Source organism: Ananas comosus, linkage group 2 (genome assembly GCF_001540865.1).
Source record: "Ananas comosus cultivar F153 linkage group 2, ASM154086v1, whole genome shotgun sequence".
Classification (NCBI taxonomy): domain Eukaryota; kingdom Viridiplantae; phylum Streptophyta; class Magnoliopsida; order Poales; family Bromeliaceae; genus Ananas; species Ananas comosus.
In genome coordinates this window covers 695,913-704,998 of record NC_033622.1, presented here as the reverse complement: position 1 = coordinate 704,998, position 9,086 = coordinate 695,913, and the positions used below count along the sequence as shown (strand labels likewise).

The following is a 9,086-nucleotide window of genomic DNA, read 5'->3' as shown; positions in this document are numbered from 1 at the left end:
TTTAATCAAATTCAACAGGAAAAAATTAACATTAATCATCAACGAAAACTTACAATTTATGATCCTAATAAACTCAATCTACATAATAGTTGCATTCCATCGATCCCTAATCTTATTCTTCAAATTCAATACACCTTTTACATTCTAAAATTCAATATTCCCAAAAAAAAAAAAAAAAATTTAACAATTCTCCTTCACATTGATGAGATATCTACTATTCCAAAACTATAAGCCCTAAGCTATGAATCATAACTTGAAATATAATAAAAATAAAATACTTACTAACTGTGCCGCTGTCAGACGTCAACCAATCATAGGCCACACTGTGGCTGCCGGTGATCACCGTCACCTCCATCCCGTCCCCCACAAATACTACATTCGGCTTCTCGACGGAGACGTATTCATTGTGCGTTCCTCTCTGAATTAATGTGGATGACGTATTGATGTCCGCTGCTCGGCGGCGCTCCATCTACAGCTGCCATCACTGTCGTGTAGTTCCCAGTGCCATTCTAGGAAACAACCACATCTATGGAAGGGCTTCCAGTGAGCTGTGGAGTGTGGTGTGGTCTCTCACTGGAAGCCATCATGGAAACCTTCCGACTGCCGGCCATGATGCGGTATCATCGTCTACGGGAGCTTTCAATGATCGATGATGCTATGGTACCTGTGCAAATAATATGGTGAATATTACAGATTATACAATATCTTAAAAAACATATAAAGATTCCAGCTTGAAAATAAATAGAAATGTTAAAAAAAAAAAAACGATAGGATTTAGAGCTTACATGCGTGTAGCGCCAATGGCGACTAACGTGAGCAAAAGAAGAATGGGAACGTCCATAAGGTGAATGCTTTGAGAGGGTGACATGTGTTACCTGCTATGAAAGGGTCAGTTGTGAATGGAGCATCAATGCATTAATGCAATGCCCTAGCTAGCTCGTGGGAGGTGTGAACAAGTTAATCCAAGGTTTAATTTAAAATGATCATAATTCAAATTAATTAGTAGCTAGTGTGTTAACTCTATTGGATGTGGCCCACGTGATATATTCAAGACGATCCATAAAGATACAGTGAATCTATTTAAGTCGATCTATAAAGATACGCTAGATCTTACGATTATAATATATCTGGATACGTCCTTGAAGAATAGACGTGATTTAACATTCTTATGTTAAATTATATATAAATATGTAACATGTGGGAGTTCCAGTCTAAACCTAATCCAATTGTCTGTGACGATTCCATTTCCGGAATAAGAAAATTAGACTATTGCAGATCGCGAACGAGGATGAACCATGAGGAAAATTTGTTATTGACAATTTGGGTACTGAAATCGAAATCATGACAGAAGATATGATCTTAGTTTCTTATAAAGTTTCAACATGTGGTATGAGAGACGAATTTTTTGTCGGATTTTCGTTTCCTTTAGATTCCTTTTCATTAAAGAAAAATAAATAAATATATTCACTGATTGATTTGTGTTAACCGTGATGTCGGCCGGCCTCAATCGAGACCAGTGTTCAGAGGAACGGCGTCGCTTGTACGGCGGCAACCGAAATCGATGAAATTGCACCGCCTCAATAAAGATCCCTCTACAGGAGCCGCATAAAGCAAGCCCCATTGGGGGCTGACTATGGAAGCCCATTGCGGTCATGAGGGGTCATGTACGGCCCCCTTAGGGGCCATACGAGGCAACCCCACATTGGGCTGCCGGGAGCACCCTTGTGGGATGCGGTCAACAAGTCAAACCAAAAAATATATATTTATATTTTTATTTACAAAAAAAGGATATATATAATGCATGTATATGTTTTATAATTTTTTTGTAACATTGTCTTTCTATACTATTGGATATCTATCTTTCTGTAGTATTTTAAAATTGTTTATCATGATCAATTTATTTAGCAACAAATTTTGCAAATAAAATTGTACTTAATCCACCTATTTCAAAAACACAAGAAATAAAACTATTTTTTTTTATTTTTTTTTTTACTTTCAGTGTACTTTGCAGATAAGCATGACTGGGAGGGAGACCGAATTTTTTTAAGTAATGATTAAAATTCACATTTTATTTCAACTTTTTTATCTATTAAATAATAAAATGATAGTGACATTTTCAGATAGTTTAGTGAAAGATTTTGTATTCTTTTTTTTCATGACACCGTGATGGATTTTGTGTTCTTTTTTTTATGATATTGTGATTTTACTTTTTATTTCTGTCGTTTTATCTTGTTAATGATTAAATATTATATATCGAATCTATAATATTTATTTATAAAAATTTTATTTTTTTATATTTGTACGACGTGAACTGCACGTGCACTTAACTAGTTTATATATAATGTGTGTATTAATAATAATTTAATTATATATATATATATATATATATGTGTGTGTGTGTGTGTGTATTAATAGTAATTTAAGGGAGTTTTATTTTTTTTTCCCAAAATGCTGGTCCTACTTTAATGAAATAAATGACAGTTGTATAATTTTTATTTTATTTTTAAATTATCATAAAATATATTACTTCTTAGTCATTTGATCTAATCCAATTACTGACGAATCTGTCATTTTTTTTATTTAATTTGTCAGCATCAACTTTAACTTTTTATATGCATATCCTATATCCTAATAACCGCCACCCACATTATATCGTATTTTATAATATTCACAATCTATGCATTTTTAAAATTTTTTTTTCACATGTAATATTCGCCACCTATATAATATCCAATCATGTAATACCTTCCGCATATATAATATTTAATCATATTTTTTAAAAGTTGAATATATAAAAATAATCTCAGTTTTATCTACTAATATTTAAAATATAAGATATTTTTCAATAAAATATAACATATGAATTTATAATTTATAATTTAAAATTTGTAGATTGATATGATTCACAAATTTATATTGATTTGAGATAATTATTAAAGTAGACAAATATTTTTTAGTAAAATATTTTTTAGTACAAAAAAATACTGCATTCCATTTGCGGGAATAGAAAAAATTATCCAAATTTCTGTCATGGATATATGCCGTAAAATATTTTTCATAAGTGCCCTATAAAAGAATATTCCATAATAATCAAAAAACAAAAATCTTCACTCAACACACATTGAAATATTTAGTATCCACTATCTTTAAATTAACTAACTAAAAAAAATTAGCATTGAAAAATAAAATGATTTAAATAAGCTTATCAAATCAACGTTAAATTTTAAATTTGGTTTATAATTTCAAATGTGAATTAATATTTTAATCCAAAATTTAAAATTAATTAAAATTTCAATATTTGGGTGTAAACATTATTTCAAATCGAAATAATTAATTAACTTGAAAATATATCAAATTTAAAATTAGATGGGATGATAAATAAATCAATGTCTCTAATAACTATTTATATTCAAATTATAGATTCAAAATTAACTTAAAATTTTGAGTTTTGTTCATAAATTTAAATCTGAATTCCTTAATTTAAAGTTTTGAATTACTTCAAATTTTTAAAATTTGGACACACATTAAAAAAATTAAAATTAGAAAAAAAATTAATTGATAAATAAACTTAAACCATTAATAATTATTTAAATTTAAAATATAAATATAACTTTAATTTAATTAAATATGACGTGCATCGCATGTGTACTATAACTAGTATATATAATGTGTGTGTATTAATAATAATTATATATATATATAGCCCAATATTTGATCGGGCTTTATTTTTATTTTATTTTATTTTTAGTCCAAATCAGGCCCAAAATATACTCAATTTACTTGGGCCATGCCTGAATTATGATGATCCAATTCCAACACAGCTCAATTTCACCCTCACCTCACTTCTAACATATCACAACCAACCGTGCTTTTCATCCAAAATATATAAATAAAATAAAATTATCGGTTACAATCACAAAACAATAGTAATATAGTATTCATTATGTAGTTTTATTGCAGATTATTATAGTAGCCAATATATTCACATTCGCTTAAACAAAATATGGACACTTTTATGCAAAAAATATTTTCTCACTTAAATAACAATCTTTTGATATCATACTCTCCTCTCTAGATCAGCTCTTAAATCTATAGAAATACCCACACTCTAATCTATCTCACTACAATCTACTCTTGTAACTAATCCCAGTAGAAGGCAACCATGAGTCTCCGTCGATCAACCGCGCGACCGTGAAATAAGCAGCCACAGCTAGATCAATGATTATGTGATACTCTAGCCACTTGATTTGTCCACGCAGTCCTGAACCCGGCCTGGAATTCGTGTACTCTCCATAGTACAAGGTGTCGAGGGCAAACCTACCGTTCCATTCAAGCCACCCCTCGGGCCAGATCAAGCTCCCGATGTAGGTCTCCATAATCACGGTCCTGGATAAGTTCCGCCATGGCCGACCTAAACAACTATGAATCTGCTCGATGTACGGAGCTAGGTCTGAGTCGGCAGAAATATTGCAGTTCTGTAGCGTGAATCACCAGTGTTCCTCCTGATGTCATCACGGCCCTGGGTAGTAATAGTGTTCGCCTGGCCAGGAAGAGAATGACGGGCGAGAATGATACAGAACTGGAACACAGCATTTGCATCCCCGAATATGAAGTCTAATGTGTCGGTGATGCGGCATTCTCGGTAGAATTGCTTGTAGGAGTGGGCGTATAATGTATCCTAGTAGCCCTCAAAACTGCACTGATAGAACATTATTCTAATAATTCGATATTATATTATTTAATTTATATTTAAAGCTCCATATATATATATATATATATATATATATATATATATATATGTGTGCCTCTTACATGGCCCTAACCAAAGCCCAATATTTGATCGGGCTTCATTTTTATATTATTTTATTTTTAGCCAAAGTCCGGCTCAAAATATACTCAATTTACTTGAGCCATGTCTATTCCAATTCCAACCCGGCCCAGTTTCACTCTCACCTCGCTTCTAACATATCACAACCAACCTTGCTTTCCACCACAGTATAAAAATAAAATAAAATTGTCAGTTACAATCACAAAACAATAGTAATATAGTATTTGTTATGTAGTTTTATTGCAGATTATTATAGTAGCCAATATATTCACATTCACTTATACAAAGTTGATTTATATTTCCAGCTAAGTTTATTTCTAAATGAAATAAACGAAGCGGGTAGCGTGTTACCTATCTCTCTAAAAAAAAAAAAAGGACACTTTTATGCAAAAAATATTTTCTCACTTAAATAATAATCTTCTGATATCATATTCTTCTCTCCAGCTCAGCTCTCAAATCTATAGAAGTACCCACACTCTAATCTATGTCATTACAATCCACTCTTGTAACTAATCCCAGTAGAAGGCAACCATGAGTCTTTCTCGATCAACAGCGTGACTATGAAAATGGCAGCCACAGCTGGGTCAGTGATTATGTGATACCCTAGCCACTTGACCCACCCACACTCTAATCTATCTCACTACAATCCACTCTTATAACTAATCCTAGTAGAAGACAACCATGAGTCTCCCTCGATCAACAGCGTGATTATAAAATTGGCAACCACAGCTGGGTCAGTGATTATGTGATACCCTAGCCATAGCTTGGGCCTATGAAAACTACATTCGGCTTCTCGATGGAGACGTCTTCATTATACGTCCCTCTCTGAATGTAAATGATATATCGGTGTTCGCTGCTCGATGGTGCTGTATCTATAGCCGCCAACACTGTCGTGTAGTTCTCAGTGCTATCCTGGGGAACCACGACATCTATCAAAATGGCTTCCGGTGAGGCGTCGAGTATGCTACAGCCTCTCACCAGAACCAAAGCATTCGATCACCTGCCACGATGCAGTATCATCATCTGCGACAGATGCCAACGATTGTATAAGCGTACTCGTGCAACACTATATATATAAAAGCACATATTTCAAATTTCGACCAATCAATAGACCTATTTTTTGGTGGAAAAAAAAATTCGGTTCCTCCTTTTCTTATACAAAACAAAAAACGTAATAAAACAATTTTTAATTCTTTTTTATCTTTAACAAATAATGTTTTCTTTTTCTATTAAATATTTTTATATCATTCAATATATCTTTTTTTTTTAAGGTGAATATTTAAAAATTATCTCAATTCTTCCCATTAATATTTAGTTGTTATATTAACTTTTTATTGCTTGCAACCGATAATCAAATTTAAATTTAAATTCAAATATCTATCTAAATTTTAACTTCAATTGATTTAAAATTTTTATTTTCTCTAAAATTCAGAGTTGAAATTTAATTATATAATTTAAAATTAAATTTATAGATTTAAATTAAAATTAAAATTTGAGTTTAAATCGTGAATTAATTATAATTTGGATATTAAATTTGAATTAATAATAGTTAGAAAATTTTAATTAAAGTGGATCAAAATTAAATTTTAAATTTTGAATTAAATGTTAATTAAAATTTTGACACTTTTAGTTTAAAATATATATTTAACTTTTGGATCTTTCAAAAGTAAAAAAAAAAACATATAGTGAAATATTCAATGTATGTATTTAAAAAAATAGAACTATATAATTTTTGTCGGCAACAATTATTTGAATTTGAATTAGGATGTAACATATAATTTTAAATAAAATATAATAGAAAAATTATTTTTTGAAAATTATTTTTTAAATTTTTTGATAAATATGATGCACAAATATGTATTGATTTGAAATAAATATTAAAATAATTATTGACATATCCATTTTATAGCTGAAAAAAATATTAAATTTTATTTGCAAAAACAGAAAAAAAAATTCATACTTATCCAAATTTTTACCAACAAAATATTCTTTACATGCTCAAACATACATAAAAAAATATTAGCAGTATCCAATAGCTTTCAATTAAATAACTAAAAATAAATTAGTTTTAAAAAGAATAGAATATTTTTTTTTAAAAAAAATAGAATGATTTAAAATAAAGCATACCAATTCCACTTTAAATTTTAAGTTTTCTAGGACGATCAACTTGATTATAAATTTTAAGTTTGGTACAAAATTTCAAACATCAATCTATATTTTATTAGAATTTTAAATTCTGGGTCTATTAAAAGGTAGTTTCAAATTGAAAATAATTAACCAATTTGAAAATAAGTTAAGTTTGAAAGATAGATTAGTTGTTAAATAGATCTATATCTCCAATAACTACTGTATTTAAATTATGAATTTAAAATAAACTTCAAATTTTGAGTTTTCTTTATAAATTTAAATATAAATTTATTAATTTAAAATTTTGAATTAATTAAAAGTTAAAATTTATTCGAAATATATTTGAAAAATATTTATTGTATAATTAAATGAAAAATGCATAAAACTTATTTGGAGATAAATTAAAGTTAGAAAAAAAAAAAGCCCAATAATAAATACATAGATACCACCAATAATAATTTAAATTTAAAATATAAATATAAATTTTATTTAATTAAATGTGACATGTATTATACGTGTACTAGGTAAAGGATCAACCATTTACTAATCTAATGCTACTTTATGATATTATAGTTTACCAAGCCCAAACATATTCCAAGCTCTATATCCCTTTATGACATTGTAGCTCACTAAGTCCATACATACTCTAAGTTCAATACCACTTTATGACATTAGGTTTTTACTATATTTAGCATATGTCCATTGTTCATAAAAAAGTAATTGCATGTCATTTATCTACATATAACATAATTTCAACACATCATAAGAATACCATATACTAGCATGAGTACTATGCACCTATATCTATATTATATAGAGACGAAATCTCATGATACATAACATATGCATTTTAATCATTCTAAAATTCATTTATGCTCTATCTAGCATAAATATGCATGAATTTTTATTTTACAACAAAAAATATAGTATAGGGGGAGTTCACTCATTTCGATGAGGTCAAACCCACCAAGAGCTCCTTGTAACCCTTTCGTTTGCGCAAACGAAGATGCCCACAAGTCTTCTACCTCTCTAAAGAAAATTCTAAGAAGGTTAAACGAAACGAACGAACACCCAAAGTGTTCATCTTTAACCAACCCAAAAAAAAAGCAAAAACTCACCTAAATGTAGGAAAAACTTTCTTAAATCCCAAAGAAGGCTAGAGCACTTCTATTCCAACCTAAAGGAAGGTTCTAAACCAATAAATTGAGCTCCAAAAATCCCAAATCGAAAATTTCCAAAGAAACTCTAGTTTTTCCATTTCTAGGGTTTCTACACAAAAACCTCCAAAAACATGAATCAAAAGAGAGAAACATGTTACTAACCTCTTTAGAAGCTTCAATATAAACTTGAAATGAGTTAGGGTTGAAGATCTCTCTTCCAACAAGCTCCAATCCAAGCTCCAAAACTTCTCTCATGGTAGAAATATCAAGCTATAAGGAGATCAGCCATGATCGAGGTTTAGGAAAATTAATGTTTCTTGCTTCCTCTTTGTTCTCTTTCTAACTCTGGTGATAGTCGTTGTGGCAATTGGGGTAATACTACTATTTAGGAAGCCAAAGTAGCCCACATAGAAGGATTAGCTTAGTGCCTCATTGCATAGAGATATACGAGAGAGAGAGAGAGCTGAAGAGAAAAGAAGAGGGAAATGAATACAAATGGCTCAGAGGGTTATTATTCAAGCTATAAGGAGATCAACCATGATTGAGGTTCAGGAAAAATGTTTGTTGCTTTCTCTCTGTTCTCTTTCTAACTCTGGTGATAGTCGTTGTGGCAATTGTGGTAATACTACTATTTCTGAAGCCAAAGTAACCCACATAGAAGAATGGGGTTTGGGGTGGCGAGTGAGTATGCCCATAGGCTTTCCTTTCTTGAACGTAGTTATTTTATATTTAAGCTTCTGAGAGGGGAAGAGGATAGGGGTGGTGAGTATGCATTTTATATACAAGGTTGTAACTCCTTTCTCATTTTATCAAAGTTTTATTATAAAAGATAAGAAGATTTTAGTAGCTTACTTGAATTCCAGTTTCTTAGACCTGATACAAGAGAAGAGAGTGATAGAGGAAGGAGAGAGAGAGAGAGAGAGAGAGAGAGAGAGAGAGAGAGAGAGAGGGGGGGGGGGGGGGGGGGGGGG

General features: G+C 30.5%; 1 long non-coding RNA gene across 1 annotated transcript; it reads right to left on the bottom strand.

Annotated features, from left to right (window-relative positions):
- LOC109724732 lies at positions 1–8,271 on the bottom strand. The gene is made up of 3 exons (XR_002220057.1): positions 7,923–8,271; positions 786–875; positions 1–664 (listed from the first exon to the last, which is right to left on the bottom strand). It is a non-coding gene; the product is annotated as an uncharacterized LOC109724732 (long non-coding RNA).